Consider the following 17,034-nt stretch of genomic DNA (forward strand, 5'->3'; position numbering starts at 1 on the left):
AAACATTTTTGCAACCAATATTAAATCAGAATTGATTCAGATTTTTGAAATCAGTCCTCAAGTGGACAAGTGATATGGGTGAAAGACAACAGGGTGTATCTCGGAAACGACACTGTGGAGTCATAGTGGAATCCACAAGGACACCTTGTGACTACGTCTCTTACTAAACATCATCGTATTTACATACAAAAAGTTTGCCCTGATGGTGGCACAACAGGAAAGGTCATGGGGTCACCAAAATTAATAGGGTTCTTCATCTGGAGACATGAATGTGCATGGCGATTTCTGCCGCCTTGTATTTGAAAAAATTCAAATACATGGCCGCAGACATGGCAGCGGTCAGGGAGAATCCATAATATCTCCAACCTATTATTTCGAAGACATAATGATTTGCATAAAAATAGTTTGACTGAAAAGAGGGTCATGACCCAAGACTAATCCCTGACCAAAAAGAATGGAGAGAGGGGGTAAGGTATGTCACCACCAGGGTAGTAAATCAATTATTGATTTTTTGATCATTACTGTGGGTCAAGTGAATAAACAATCAACTGCTCACTTAAGCTCACTTCTTCAGCCTGACCTGAAGACTACCCATCTAAACTCAGTGTGTACAGCAAACCATGAACACTCAAACCATAAATCAAGAGTTACACATAATTTTTTTCCTGATGGTTGTCTAACCAAGGCACCAAAATACAGCCTATACCACTTTTACTAATTATGAAAGTACTCATCCTGTCTGTCTGTTTCCAAGATATCTCAACAAGGTCTAAATGGATTTACATGAAACTTTGTAGAAAGATTAGTCCTGAGCAACAAAAAAATGGATTAAATATTGACGCTGTTTAGGAAGTGATATTTGGTCATGTAATACCTCATTTAAAAAACTCTGGGACTGATCGATGCCAGCCATTTTGTACTGCTCCAAAGCTCCACAAAATGGAGCCCGTGAGACACTGTTTTGAGGAGCTCCAATAGCGGTTTCCAAGATTGTGTAGCCTGTTCTTACTTTGGAATTTTGGCAGAAAGACACGGGCTGATCCAAGTAATCTTGGTATCTATCTATCTTCCCAGGAACGCTCAAGGAATCAAGCTAATAATATGTTTTAATCCACAAAATGTACCACCTGGAAAAAGTAGCAAAAGAGTGAGTATTATTCATTTTGAAATTTTACAATGGACTGTCTTCATCCTCATGTTTTCCCAAAACATACTTAAGCTAAATAACTTAAATATCACTGTAAATAAATAACTATATAGGCTAAATAGATCTTGTTGAAGGTTAAAGCCTTCTGTGTGGCTGATTGGGTGTCATTATCTGTGTCTGTATATAGATTAACTGTTCCAGCAATCAAACTGAACCATAATTTTCTTACAAAATGCTTTCTTGTTTAAAGCAGCCTGTCTGTGTCCAGCTGTAAGAGGATAGGCGTAGTATGAGAGGTGCATTTGTTCAGGAAAACTGTCTCAGTTATCAGTAATTCACTGATATTTGTAGGTTTTCTTACAAAGGTGTATTTCGCAAACCTGTTTTGTGTGCACAGTGACAGCACGATAGCATAGGGCAGAGCTGGTCGCTGCATGCCTGCTGCTTTCACAAACTACCACATAAGAGCAGCTGACTTGTCACACCAGCTCTGACAACATTATTCAGCTCACCGCAGAACCTCATGTTGATTTTCAATTTCAAGTTAAGTTCAACTTAGGGAGTTTTTTCTTGCCTGCTATGAGGATTAAGTCAGGGGGCGTCATCCTGTTTTGTCTGTTGTAAACTTGTGGGCCTGAAAAGCCCTTTAACACTGTAACCAGTGATTTGGGGCTCTAAATAAACTTTAACTTTATGTTGCTTTTGAACACTGTTCTTTCATTTCATTGACATTTTCACTGAAACTTCCATCCTGCACTCTGAACTGCGCTCACAAACCAACACAATGCTGTTGCTGACGGCAAAGCTGACAACACAGCAGGGAGATGCACCTCACAGCCCACAGCACTGCAGCTGTAGGCTCAAACTGTCAAGGAGAGCGGTGCACATGATCCCGTGGATATGTAAAAGCAGTCTGATCCAGGCAAAAGGATTTTTTAGGCCACACATAATGTGACATACGCAGGAGTAAGGAACAGAAAACTATCATGTCAGGCATGTCATGTGATACTCTGGTTATGTTTTAGACAGGGACTGTGTCCACAAATGACACAAACAGACTTACTAGATGAAAAAAGGGGACAAAAACAAGTAATAGAAATCCCTTTGGTAAGAGGCATGTAAAATAGTTTGATGATTCATGTCATTTAGTTTTTTTTCTCCATGCACAATAAAACAGTACATTTTTATGGTTTTAAAACCTTACATCAGGATGATTTTGACTAATTTTCAATATATTGTTGAATTTGTACAACCAGGTTGTACATTATATTCTGCACTTTGTGCAGCTAGCACTTACATAATTTCTTATATTGATAAAATGATCGCTCACATTTAAAGAAAGGTGGCGCTGAAAAAACATACCAACCATGACAAAAAAAAAAAAACACAAAAGTTTTTTTTTTTTATGTCATAAACGTCAAAGTCAAAACTAAATCTGTCAAAACAAACAAACAAACAAATAAGCAAACTCTTTCTTCAATCAATCTTAACACAATGGGTCAGTAAGCTGTTCGTCTGTTTGTAACAAAAATACATACAACACTGATGAACTCATTACAAATAACTTACAAAAAATTTTCATGAGCCAATGAAAAGACAATTGACTTTTCACTTAAATAACCCAAAAGATGCAACAAAAACTTGACAGTAAACTTGACACAATAGCTGATCTACCTCGCTGGTGGAGGCCTGTGCTCTACAATGCACATTTTCTAGTAACAGTAGGCAAAATCTTTTTTTATATTATATTGCCGATTTTATCCTGTAACAAAACTCTTCGGTCTGTTGTCAAAGGTTAAAGTGCTCTACTCTGACTTCCCTCCGTGTGTGTGTGTGTGTGTGTGTGTGTGTGTGTGTGTGTGTGTGTGTAGGCATAAAGGGGCTTTGAGAGTGTCAACCTCAACCAGGGCACAGGAGGCTGGCAGCTGGGTCCAGTCCTCGAGGAGGCTTGCATTCACACACATACACACATGCACACACACAAACACGGGCAAATATATTCGAATCTGCACAGCTAGAAATTTTCAGGACACATGCAGTAGTGTGTACACACATACACATGCACGCACACACCCACACCCACACACACACACACACACACACACACACACACACACACAGTGAGGGCAAATATCCTTCATTAGGTTAAACACAACACGACCTGGTCTTATCACCACATAAGTGTCTTCCACACAAAGCAGATAGCAGGGCTGATCGCTAACATAGCCAAACTGCCGCATCACAGGCCAAGCAGACAAATAACACTGCTGACCTAAATGGGTTTTCATGGCAAGAGCTAGCTGCAGAGATGCTACGGCGCTCGGGGGCAAGATGGGATTTCGTGAGAGGGTTTTGAGTCGCAGGGTCTTTGTTATGTATAAAGCAACAGAAGAACACAATGACGTAACATGGACTAAATGGACAGTCAGTGATGAATCAAAGAGGCAGACCTCTCAAAGTGGAAGTGGAAAGTTGAGCGCTGCTCAAAGGCAAACCCAGCTGAGTGTCCGCTGATGGACAGAAAAGTCTACCTATGGCACACATCAAACCCAAAGTCAAAACAGAAGCACTGGACTCAAAACAGACGATCAACTCCATCTGTGATCGCACATTTCACTACATCTGAGGCCTCATTCAGAACAAGTCAACATTTAGTGTATTACTCTTGGACAGTTTGATACAATTCATGGTTACTGAGGGGATTGAACTCAGGACTGTTTTTTTTTTTTTTTTTTTTACTCTGACCTCTGGACAATCATGGTGATCATTATCACTGTGACCTTTCTAGAGTAGCATAGAGAATAATGCTAAAATGTAGTGGCGATGTTCTACAGGGAGTCAATCATTCATAGGTTTCTCATGAAACTGCATGTACTTCCTGCAGTATCAACACTGGACACCCATGAATATTGATCAGTGCTTATAGTTAAACTAAGGAGTAGGAGTGTGTGTGTGTGTGTGTGTGTGCTCAGCAAGCATGTATTTTCCAGTTTCTTCCCCTGTTGCTGCTGTCTGATTCCAGCCACCTGTTGTTTTGTTTTCCCTTCCAACATGGCCACACACTGATGTAACAGAATAGCGACTTTACTCTAAGTTTTGGACCACAACCAAAGTCTGTCAGTGTTGAGCAGATGAATCATCCAATTGGGTTTCTACAGGCTTCAGCAAGTTAAAGTTAAATTTAAGACATTTAAAGAGTTTTGTAATGCTACGGGAAATTAATTTAAGACCGACTTGTGACAAAAAAATAAACAGAATTAAAAAAAAAAAAAAAAAAAAAGCCCTTACTGACGAACAGAAGTTGTTAGCCAACACAATTTTCTATGAATGCAGAAACGCTCACCTTGTCGAATCTCTGTATGTAATAAAAACAGCGATCTAGTCATTTTTTAAGACCCAGGAAAATGGCATTTAATAGAACTAGTCCTTGTTAAAATGTGCAAAAACGCCAGAGTATACGTGTGTTTTGGTGCAAAAGCTCACAGAAAAATGTTATGGCCTCAATGCGACATTAAATGTGTATGGATAAGGTCCATTTGACATACTGTGGCTCAATAGCATGATTTGTGATGATGTTGTTCCCCACAGCAAGCTGGAACACTGCATCCAGGGTGAGTGAAGTCTAAGGGCTCTAGTTTCGCAGACCTGGTGAGGCGGGGTCACAGCGCAGTTGCGCTTCACCAACTGGGTGTGGCCAGGTGGATTTTGCAAGTTTGGCACACCATGCACAGTGGCGCAAGTACTCCGCCGTCCCTCCTACTGGCGCATGGGAGGAGAGAAGGCGTGGAGTGGGTTCAGGGTTTCCACTACATGTAATTCATCGTGGCGCACCGCCACGGCAAAATAAAAGCCGCCACACCTTCGGAATGATGATTTTTTTCTTCCAGATGTTAAAACAATTTTAAATGGACACATATATAGGCTATGTAGCTTTTATTTGCGCAAATATACTTACTATAATCAGTTTGAAATGATAATTTAAATATCATGAAATGTTACATTACACTGCAATTAACTTTATTTTGAAAAATGAACACCGGAGTCATCACCCGCCTGTTTGATTACTACTGCTGCGCGCTCGCAGAGGGAGAGAAAAGGGCAAGAGAAAGGTACCAAGGAAAGATTAAATTTAATCCAGTTTTTTGTTCAAGCCTGTGAAAATGACCCTAATGTTATCATTAATGTTAACATTGTAGGGCCTATAATTTCCGCAATCACGAAATTAGCCAAATAAAACGCAATCTATTTTTAATGCGGAATATCACTGAATTTGACATAATTTGAATGAAATGCTGTTTTTGTGTGGAATATGAACTTATGTCTGGGGAAAATCACATGGAGGGAAGCAAATCTGGGAGGCACAACCTCTCCAGTCGTTTCACCTGCACCACCAAGAAAAAACATTACAACAACTGCACCGGCACCGTACGAGTCCAAAAGGCAGAGAAACTTTCCAGCTACAGATCAACGCAGAAGACGCTGAAGCCCTCCCCCACAGTTTCAAAAAATCCTAGAGGAAACCCTGGGGTTTGACACAGCCGATTCACTTTAAACCAATCAAATGAGCCCCTGCTCTCGCCTTTAAAATGCGCTGCGTGAAGGCGTAATGAATTGACATGGAGGTCTACTGCCACAGGCGGAGCGGAGCCCAGGAGACTGGCACGGAGCGGAGACCGGCGTGCAGTGTGGACACATCACCAAAACCTCACAGGCAGGTTTCTGGAATGTCAGGCACATTAACAATGCAATAAATACCGACAAAAAACACTATTCAATGCTACGATCACAATCAGCACATACATGTATCTCCATATCAACTGTCCTGTCACAACTGATGTCAGATCAAAGGAGATTGGCACCGTTTGTGCTGATTGTGAGGTTTTGGTGATGTGCGCCTATCAGCCAAACTTCCACTGCGCCAGCTCCACTCCGCCTTGCGCTGAAAGTAGACGTGGTTTCAGATGGTGACCTTTTGGCGCACCTCGGCGAAGCCTTTTGGCACGAAACTGTCACTGCGCCAAGCTGAATCTGACACCTCGGTCTGCGAAATTAGCAAACTGTGCGCCCCTTGAGTTGCGCTGGTCGAAACTAGCTCTGCGCGGGGTTCACCTCACTGTGCTGCGCCGGGAAACTAGAGCCCTTAGGCTGTTGCATCTTTTCCAGGGGTGACCATAAAACTGAAGCATTTAAGGTCCACCTAAAGTGTTTGGAAAAGCACAAATGTGAACGTTGGGGAAAGGCAAGGATAGTTAGGACCACATCATTTCGGTGTATACTATTTTTAGTCAAGGTGAAACATTATCTTCACTGACTTAAGTGCTGGTACTGGAAACTCAGCCCACCTTAAATTTGCACATTTTCCCAGGCCTGGCATAAAGTGACAGTGAGTGTCTCAAATGTCCTTGTGACCACTGATATCCTCCTAAAAACTGACTGGAGATCAGTCCACACCCTCACTACACAGACAGGAGCAGCAGCACACTCACACTAATTTGCAATATATAAGACATCCAAGCAACTATCATTTTCCACACATAGACTGGTATTTATAAAAACAGAATGTGTGTACCTCACGCATTCTTTAGACCATACGCACATGTTTTTCAAGAGTGATCTGAGGGTGATGTGTTGAGCAGTAAAACATTGTTTATTTAGGTTGGTAACCAGCTGCACTGACTGTGTGATTTTTTTTTATTTGGTTTTTGGCGTTTACACAGAGATTTGTAAAATATCATATATAAAAGCACATTCTTTAAGGTAACACTGATTAATTACTTTTGTGTGATTCATTTTTATCATTCTTTTAATTTACATGATCAGAGTCAAGAATTTATCTGTTAATATTGTTTTTATTCTATCCACTGTTGTGACACACCTTGTGATGTCGGTTTAGATATGAGTGCGACAAACTAATCAGTAATACATTTCTGAGATATCACACTTCTGTGATGAATTAATTATATGGACAGTATAAAGAGACACACAGCCATGCGTAATGGTCACATGTCATGACAGCTGTTGTGGCTGTTGGAGAATAAAACAGTCAGTGAATTGATATAAAAACAGCTGGTTGTGTCCTCATACATTTATGGCTAATTGTGAGAGTGGAAAAGAGGCTCACACACTGTATGCCCACAAATCTTCAATGAAGTTTTATAAAGCAAGGATGCACACACAAGATTTCATATTAATCTGATGATAAAAATGCTTATGCATCTTTCTGGTTGTGTGCATACATGTAGTCATGAGTGTGTGGCTAAAAATGTACTGTCCTGTACTAAAATGTATGTCTGGCGTGAATGCTTCAAAACTTCAATGGGTGCGCGCTTTAGACTGTCTGGATGCAGAAGTTCCCTTGCAAGTGAGTTCTGCCTTTCGCTTTCTGTCAACATAACGTTAAGAATAACATGATAAAACCGATTTTTGCAGCTTTTGAACCATAAATAAAGACTATTTATAGTTCAAAGCAGCAAAAATCGGTTTTCGGCACTGCGCTGCAGACGGTCCTCAGCAACACACCTGCCAAGTTTGAAGTCGATCAGATGAAGTGTCCCGGAGACATACATAAAGACAGAGATTTCTTCATTTATAGACATTTAAGATATTTTTAGGGCCTTAAAATAATTGATTTAAAGTAATCCTGAAAAAAACTTGCCAAACCTCTGATCTGTATAGCAGGAAATTAACCCTGAACATGCAATCTCCATGCATAACTACACTAGATACAACAAAATTAAACATTATTATTGGTTGTAGGAGTAACTAAATGAGCTTCACCATGGTTCTTTGCTGCCACTTCTGACTCATGCATGATGGGTCAGAAGTGGCAGTGGCAGAAGTGACCATTGTGACTAATCAGGTAGAGACCATAAACATGTTGTGGCAATTATTTATAATTCCACTCTGACAAATAATGAGGAATCAAGACAAAGATCTCTTGTACGGTATTGTCCCACTATGCAATATTATGCCAGTTGTTATCTATTTGATTCTCTGGTGCTATCCAACAGAACACATCAAAGATGAATGGGCAACTGTTGCATCTCTCCAATTCAACAAGGTCATTTTGGCAATTATCATGAACATAGCTACAACATTCAGCAAGTTACACGGCACAATCCCCGTTAACTAGTCACAGACATGGGGAGAAATATTACCTTTACTATATTACACACAGTGTAATATAGAATATATAGAACTTTATAGAATATGTTAAAACATGAAATGAATTATAATGGCCATGGATTAAAGGTAATCATACATCAGATGTACACTTAGGTCCGTAGGTATCTGGACAGTGACACAATATTCATAATTTTGCCCTTGTATTCCACCACAGTGGATTTGAAATGGAGAAATCAAGATGTGATTGAAGTGCAGACTTTCAGCTTTAACAAAAATATGGCATTAACCTTTTAGGAATTACAACCAGTTTTATATACTGTCACCCCATTTTCAGAGGCTCAAAATAATTGGACAAACTATACGTAACATACATAACTACAATTATAAGGACTATATTCAATATTTGGAGGAAAATCCTTTGCAGTCTATGACTGCCTGAAGTCTGGAACCCATGAGCAACATCACCAAATTCTGAGTTTCCTCCCTTGAGACGCTCTGCCAAGCCTTTAGTGCAGCTCCTTCAGCTGCTGCTTGTTTGTGGGTCTTTCGGCCTTCAGTTCGGTCTTCAGCAGGTGAAAAGCAGCTCAGCTAGGTTGAGGTCTGACTTGGCTTTTTGAAGAATATTCCACTTTCAGTAACTCTTGGGTTGCTTTCACAGTATGTTTTGGGTCATTGTCCATGTGCATTGTGAAGCACCGTCCTATCAGTTTAGTTGCATCTGGCTGAATCTGAGCAGATAGTATAGCCCTATAAACATCAGAATTCATCCTGCTACTTCCATCAGCAGTCACATCATCAATAAACACTAGTGGCCCAGCTCCACTGGCAGCCATACATGCTCATGCCATAACACTGCCTCCACCATGGTGGACAGATGATGTGCTCTGCTTTGGGTCATGAGCTGTTCCTTTCATTCTCCACACTTTTCTCTTCCCATCATTCTGGTACAAGTTCATCTTAATTTCATCTGTCCAAAGAACCTTGTTCCAGAATTGGGCAGGCTTTTTTGCAAAGTCTTATCTGGCCTTCCTGTTCTTGAGTGACACCAGTGGTTTGCGCCTTTGCTGTTTACCCTCTGTATTTATTTTCTCATTGTCTTTCATTGTCTCTTGACTGTAGATTTGGACAGTGATAATGCCTACCTCCTCCAGAGTGTTTCTGACTTCCCTAGACGTTGTGAATTGGGTTTTTCTTCACCAGGGAAAGAATTCTTCGGTCATCGACCTTAAATGTCTCCCTGTGATCTTCCAGGCCTTTTGGTGTTGCTGAGCTTACCAGTGCATTCCTTCTTTTTCAGGATATACCAAACTGTTGAATTGTCTACTCCCAAAGTTGTTGCTATCTGTCTGGGATTTTTTTTTTTTTTTTTTTTCGCTTTTAGAGCCTAATGATGGCCTCTTTCACCGAGACATCTCTTTGGATCGCATGTTGAGGGTGCTGATAAACAGCTACCAAATACAAATGCAAACACTTGGAATGAACTCCAGATGTTTTATTTTCTTAATTTGGCATGGAATAATGCAGGAATAAGCCCCACCTGGACATCTCTTCTTAGTCAAGTGTCCAATTACTTTTGTGCCTCTGAAAATGGGGTGACAATGTATAAAACTGATTAAACGGTTAATCTCATCACAATCTATCACGTCTTGATTTCTCCATTTCAAATCCACTGTGGTGGTGTGCAGGGGCAAATTTATAAATATTGTGTCACTGTCCAAATACTTATGGAACTAATCCAAACATGTATATCAACACATTAGGACTTGAACAAACCAGTTATATAATCATACATTCCTCTCACATGTATCATCACAAAATCACACATTTTAGCTCTGGATATGAAGAATACTTGGTTTAGAGTGTAGTGTGTCCAAATATATCACAGCTGTCTTTTGAAAGAAGATGCCTGCAGCACAGCACAACTTTTCCATTAACACAATAACAAAACACATTCAGAGCAGAGTCTGGTGTGCTGGTGTGGTTATTCATTTGTTCTTTGGATGATATGATTGTGTTACCCGGAAAAAGTGATAGCCTGTTGTTACTTCTTCCTCTTAGCTAAGATTCCTTACTCCATCCCTCTGCATTGGTAGACTGACTTTGCTGTGGGTTTCTGTTTGGGTGTTAGGGGGGGACTACTGGCCGATGGGGGCTATGAGTGTTTGTGTGGGTGACTGGTTGGCAATCGAAAGCTGTTGCCCAACCCCTCCACCCCCCTTTCCCCAGATGGCACAAGCTGGCGAGGTGGGCGAGCGACCAGCCTGTGGGCAGCTGTCAGCGTACGTTAGTGTCAACAGCCATTCATCTGCCTCCATGAACCACTTACCACACACACAGGGAAACGCACCATAGAGTGTGATACTGTGGCATCTAACCACCACAATTAACTGCAATTAACTATAATTAACAAACTACCAACTACCAAATTAAATGAGTAAGTATGGTGGATATGATGAGGTTGTTGTAGTAGCCTTGACAGCATTACTAGGAGTTAACATGCTGTACTGCAGCTGTCACACATGACAGCTGAAGTACAACTCTAATACAAAGGAACAAAGAGGACAGAGACCAGATAAAGATTCGTGAAATTTACTTGTCAAGCATCAAATTTTGAAAATGCATCTGTTGGTGAGTTGGCTGACAAGAACACATTTTAAGTCCAAAGATTCTGAAAGGGCAACACATCACACCTTAACGCTACATTAAACTTTAGTACACACTACAGACAGGTTAAAACAGCTGGGAAAATGAGTCTTCAAATGAGACTTCAAAAGACTGATTTATAGAGTGGCTGATGCTTTTATCTGGAGTGACTCACAGTGGGTGCAACAGTAGAATAAGCTTCAATTCTCACATCTCAAAACTTGAAAAATAGTATTGAAAAATAGTACAACAATCGACATCTAATTCCTCTTGTAGTATCGCTGCGAAAACAATCTTATAAAAGGAAAGAAAGAGAATCAGTAAGAATAATAATAGCAAGAATAATAAGAAATGTATATTGTGTTGTTAAGATTTTCTCCACTCTGAGGGTAAAAGAGAGATAGAAAGGACTTTTGTATATATATATATTACATATGCCATTTGGAGACCTTTATCAAAAACACCTTGAGTACAAAAAAAGCATGCCCGAAGTATATTTTTACCATACATGGTTCGAGTACTAAATAAACCCTGAGAACTTGACAGTGACAAACTCACAAAATGCAACACAGTTCTCTTGTTAGAGGGTGGCATTTTCAGGCATTTTGATGTGGTTATTTGTTGCTACCAGTGTTCAAATGGCATTGATCTCACCTGAACAAACAAAGGAAACTAAAGAAGGAAATTCTGTATAAGTCAACTGGACTGTTCCACACAAGCACAAAGTCACCAAATCCTTAGACTTCCATTCAACAGGAAGAATAAACAGGGACAGCTAAACAGTGGGATGATCAAGAGGTTGTTGGCGTGACCCCAGACTAATGGCAGACTGCTGCAGCAGGCTTGTAACCATAATACGTTTGGTAGGATGGTGAATTAAGCAAAGTTCTTCCTTCCCTCGACCACCAAGGTGCCTTTGACCAAAACACGTACATCCCAACACCTTCAGTGTAGCTGCTTGGCGGTACTTGCACTGGGCAGGTTCAAAGTGTGAATGTGTATTGTTACTGGAATAGAGCAAGCATGCTCAAATGGCTCTCCATATATAAATAAAGTTAAGAGAAAAACGTCTTTAATGCTGGCCCAGCATTACACAACAGAACACACTCTGCTATGACAGAATCAACACCTGTCAGATGTCAGGACACAGAGGCCGCCTTTTCAAAGACTGATTGAGGCCATGAAAGATGTATGAGGATGTGTTTGTCTGTGTGCGTGTGTGTGTGTGTCCTCTTTATGCCAGGTGTGGTTTGGTGGGAGCCATGAGGCCCCATCATTTCCAGCAACAAGGCAGGAGCCGGCTTCCTTTCCGATTATGACTTCCCCACCTCATCTCCCATCCCATTCCTCTCTCTGTCAGAGGAGCAGGTGGTCCTCCCTCCATCAGGATGGAAAGAAGAGTAAGGAAGGAAGGAGGAAGCAAATAGGAAGGAGGGAGGAAAGTAGCGAGCACTGCAGCTGTGGAGATGAATATTAAAGGGAATTCCTGATACACTGTAGGCCATGAATATTGAGCAGGCCTGGACCTGGAATCTGCTCTTCATTTGGCTGAATGGGGCACAAGGATGAAAGGCTGCCTGGCAGGAGGAACAAATGACATACAAGTTCCTCTCCAAAAGGACATATCAAATCTCTGAAAAAAGTGGTACCTTTATAAAACCATTTCAGAAGGGCCGTCTGTATCTCCATGCTCAAGTGGTTCTGCGTATATCCTTTATGATGCTGTATGGAGCCTTTAAGAACTATGAAACTATGAAATGTTCCAAAACATCAACACTAAAAGACATAAGTACAAAGAGCCACGGTGACCTCTCGATTAGGATTTAATTTCTCTTTTTTTTTTTTCTTTTTTCTTTTTTCTTTCTTTCTTTTCTTTTTAAATCTAACTGGTTTTTGGCCATTGCAGTTCTATACAAACCACTACCCTATAGTCAAATGACCATTAATCAGGGGTCACTTTGTTATGTGTGTTGGGCATCTAAAACATATTTTAATTTAGAAATATTGAAAAATGAATTTCTGTTAGCAAGATTTTTAAAAATTATGTGCTTTTATTGCTGTGGTGTTTCTTCTTGCTCTGAATCAAACCTGCAACCTTTCGCTTACAGAGCAGTCTCTCTGACCACTAACCTATCTTACTCGAGGCTTATGACAAAGGTGCCTAGTGAACCCAGCTAAATTTTTACCAATGAATTTAGCACTATAATGCCATAAATCTTTTCTTTCTCTCTTTTCTTATCTCTACAAGCTATTTGTTTTGTCAATATGCTTCACCTTGGAAAGAGATTTGCCATATCTTTTCCAAACTGTTTTTCACCCCAACAGACAACCTTTACTGACATATCCAGATCTATTATGTTTGTACATACATGGGTGTGTATGATGAGGAGGGTGTTAAATATGCAACAATTCATTTACATATTGATTTTCACTGGTTTTCACATGAGTCACAGCAGATGGTAATAGCATGGAAAAATGTCTCAATGACAGTAGCCATGACCATGGTAGCTTTGTCAATTACTTCCAATTATGGCACTGCAGATGCTATAAAAATTACCACTGACTTTTATGAATACGGGCATAAGACTTTCGCTGAAACCAAACTGAAGGTGTCTGGAACTAAATTCAAGCAGAAATCAATCTGAATATAAACTACAGCTGAACACAATTGCAAATCATAAACCTTTAACATCCCAGAGCTCCAATAAACCTCCAAATTTCAGACTTGTGTATCATCATTATGGAAATGATAGTACAGTTCACCTTTTAGACATCAGTCTCTAACAGAAACAGCTGTGACAGGAAAGAGCAGTGTCTTTCATCCTAGATTCTTTCGTCCCGAAGTGAAGCCACAACAAACAAATATTTGATCTGCTCATTAGATGGAAGATAAAAAAGGTCATGTCACCTTTCCTGCTGTGCACAGATACACACACTCGTGTTCATACTATCACACACACTCTCACATATGCCTATCATGCTTTCTTGTGTTTTACAGATGTAATTGCTCAAGGTCACAGTGCACTAACAAAGACATGGATGGGTAAAGAAACAGCTTTGGCCATCCATCTTGCTGAAGGCCACCTTGACAGCATTTGTTGAGGCACAGGAAAGTGTTACATGAATTCCCACCTCATCTGGGAATTCAAACGCGCAACATCACCGTCACAAGCCCACGTCTTATCCTCTAGGCCACCAGTGACACCTACAATAGTTGGAAATAAGGAGAAATAGCTGTAGAGAGCTCTATTGTTTATTAGACGATTATGTGACAAAACCCAAAGGAAAGATGAGAAGGTTATGTTTACAGTAATAACAAATACATGTTCCCTGAATTTGTAAATGTTCACTATATGACGCAAAACCGAAAGGCATGTAACCCCACTGTAGAGATATGTTTCTTTTTTTCCTGAACCTTACAGATACCATTATATTTCAATGGCAAACTAAAATTATAAAATTTCAAAAACGACCATAATAATTAGTATTCCTCAACTTCAGCAAAATGTCTAACTGCAGATTGATGCTATACTATTCACATACACACACTGTTCAAAAAGCAACCACACAAAAATTTATTTCTACTATTTTCACCTTTATTGAGTTGGCAGCAACAGCAAAACCATAGCCTTTGACAAAATTTCAGAAATAAAAAAATATACTGTGTAGTTTAACTGACTCTGTTTCCTAGTCAAAAACATCAGCAGCCTAGTTGATTTAACACAAATGGATGTGCCATCTCTCCGAGATTTTTTTTTTGTTGCCTTTTTTTTTTTTTTTGCCTGTACAGCAGGTTAAAAACAGGTACACACACTTTACATACAGTGTACTCATATATACTGACTAATAGTTTGACCTTAACTAAATAAATAAATAGATTTTTATCCTGTAAATAATTCTTTGTCTTAGATGCAACACCCTACCCAATGCACTTGAAAGTATGATTTTTTTTTTTGATTTTTTTTTTTTTTTGGACAAAATGACAATTATTTTGTTTTGTTTTCTTACAACTTCCATTTGGTTGTTACAGTTGATGCACAAGTAAAAAAAAAAAAAAAAAGAAAGAAAAAGAAAAAAGAAAAAAATCTTCAAATATTAAACAGCCCTGGATTTTAAAAAGCCTGGGCCAAGACACGCTATTCACATAACACCCTGCAACAAAGGAATTGTAGAAAGGAATATGCGCAACTGCTGACCATATACTCTACTCTCAATTAGAGTGGCAATATTCCAGCTAAAGCACATCGTATGGGAATAACTGAGCTATTATATTTTAGGTGTTTTCATTGTATAAAATCAGACAAATATGTCATACTGAATAACAAACTGTAGATACTGTACTACAACATCACACCTACTGTAAATAGGTGTGACAAGTTAACACACAGTCAACCTCTTGCTGGAAACACCTAAAGTGAGACTTGAGAATATTGTTGTGTTCACGCCATGTCGGAATTTCCTGTATATGTGAGCTATCAAATGGGGAAAAAAGAGTTCAGCTTTCCTGACGTAATTACAAAATGGGATGTAGGACTCTTTTGTGAGCTCTAATATCTCCCACTTGGCATTATGAATTGGGGAACTGCGTCAACAAAGGCACTACTACAGTAACGGATCCACCAATGTTGGCAGTCCAAGTAAGTAAATATCTAAATCATTATACTCAGGTTAATATTAGCAATACCTGCTGCAGTTTACGGTTGATTTTAAATTTAAAAAATCAAATAGTTTCTGATTTGGGTTCAACAGGTTGAACATGAACATGAATAGGGCAACAGGAGCTAATGCTATTCTTCCACATCTTCCAACATGATGTGAACATGGCGTACCAAGCAACACCCTTAAATGGATGTAAAGTACCGTTTGAATTTGAATGAATGTCAGTCAGAGTTTTGCCTTCTCCCTTCTTGTACAGTATGCCATTACTATTTCACTACTGCTATGTGCAATCTTGTTATTTGTCAGGACATTGTGAAGACATCATGACACAAATTCAGGTACTCTGAATTGCACAGACGGCCTGATACTAAAATAGATACCAAAAGCCTCAATTTGACACTGCTATATTGTGGTTCTCTACTGTGTCTGATTCCTCACGTATTCAAGGTCATATGGTCAAGACTATCAAATGAAATTCACAGGACATGAAACAAATCATTTCAGTCTGTCCTCTTACCTTAAAGACGTCTTGTAACCTCATGAGAGGAGAAGTTGTACACACTTGGAGGCAGAAATCAAGATCACTTGATTTCTGTTACAAAATGACCAGTGAAAACCTTCTGAACATATCACAAGCCCATGGAAACCTAATTCCACTAACAATGCACGTTCAAATGCAAACTTGAAATATCTGGATGAGCACGAAGGAGGCTCATGGTCGCAAGATATGGTCACAAACGTGTTTCCAAACACCTTTTTTTCACCTTTCATATAAAATATACATGTTTAGGCACATATACAGAACAATCTGTAATGCATAAAAATTAAAAAAAAAAAATAAATGACTTACACGAGATACTGTTAAGCAGCATAAAGTCGAACAACAGTCACAATATCGAGGGGCTGGGTTGCTGTGTCACTTGGTTTCTAGCATGGCTGAAAGTACACTACAGGCAAGGTCTAAACCACAGATGACCAACATCACTACATGAGTAGAAAGGGATATCAGAAGTCACTGGCTATTGTATGTGACTATGGAATAGATTCTGCTTCAACATTGTCTAGAAAAATCCAATAGTAAAGGGAATGTACAAGGTAAATCATTGGAATGACTACACTACTGTGCTGTGACAAAGGTTGAGAATTAGAACCGAAGGCAGTCTTGTAGGGTGTGTTTACGGCAAATATCGTCTAAATTTTGTACATCACAAGCCCCAGAGGGGAAACAGTCTTTCCGTTTTAACAAGCTGGTAGGACAGAGCGACAGAACACATATAATTCTTGTTTTAAATAGAATGGAGTTGATTGCCAAACTCCAATAGGAGGCCAGTAAACTGTTTGGGGTCATTTTCCAACACCCACACTTTGCCCCTCTGAGTGCAGTCATCTGAAGCAAGGGCATAAATGCACAAACGCAAAGTTCATGACAGAAGATCATAAATATTTAGCAAGACCACCTG

At 39.7% G+C, this 17,034-nt stretch overlaps 1 protein-coding gene across 2 annotated transcripts in view; it reads right to left on the bottom strand.

Moving 5' to 3' along the window:
• Positions 1-17,034, bottom strand: part of rabgap1l (RAB GTPase activating protein 1-like) — a 175,184-nt gene that overhangs the window by 90,939 nt on the left and 67,211 nt on the right. The window lies entirely within an intron of this gene.

This window comes from Myripristis murdjan, chromosome 4 (assembly GCF_902150065.1).
Source record: "Myripristis murdjan chromosome 4, fMyrMur1.1, whole genome shotgun sequence".
In the NCBI taxonomy this organism is placed as follows: domain Eukaryota; kingdom Metazoa; phylum Chordata; class Actinopteri; order Holocentriformes; family Holocentridae; genus Myripristis; species Myripristis murdjan.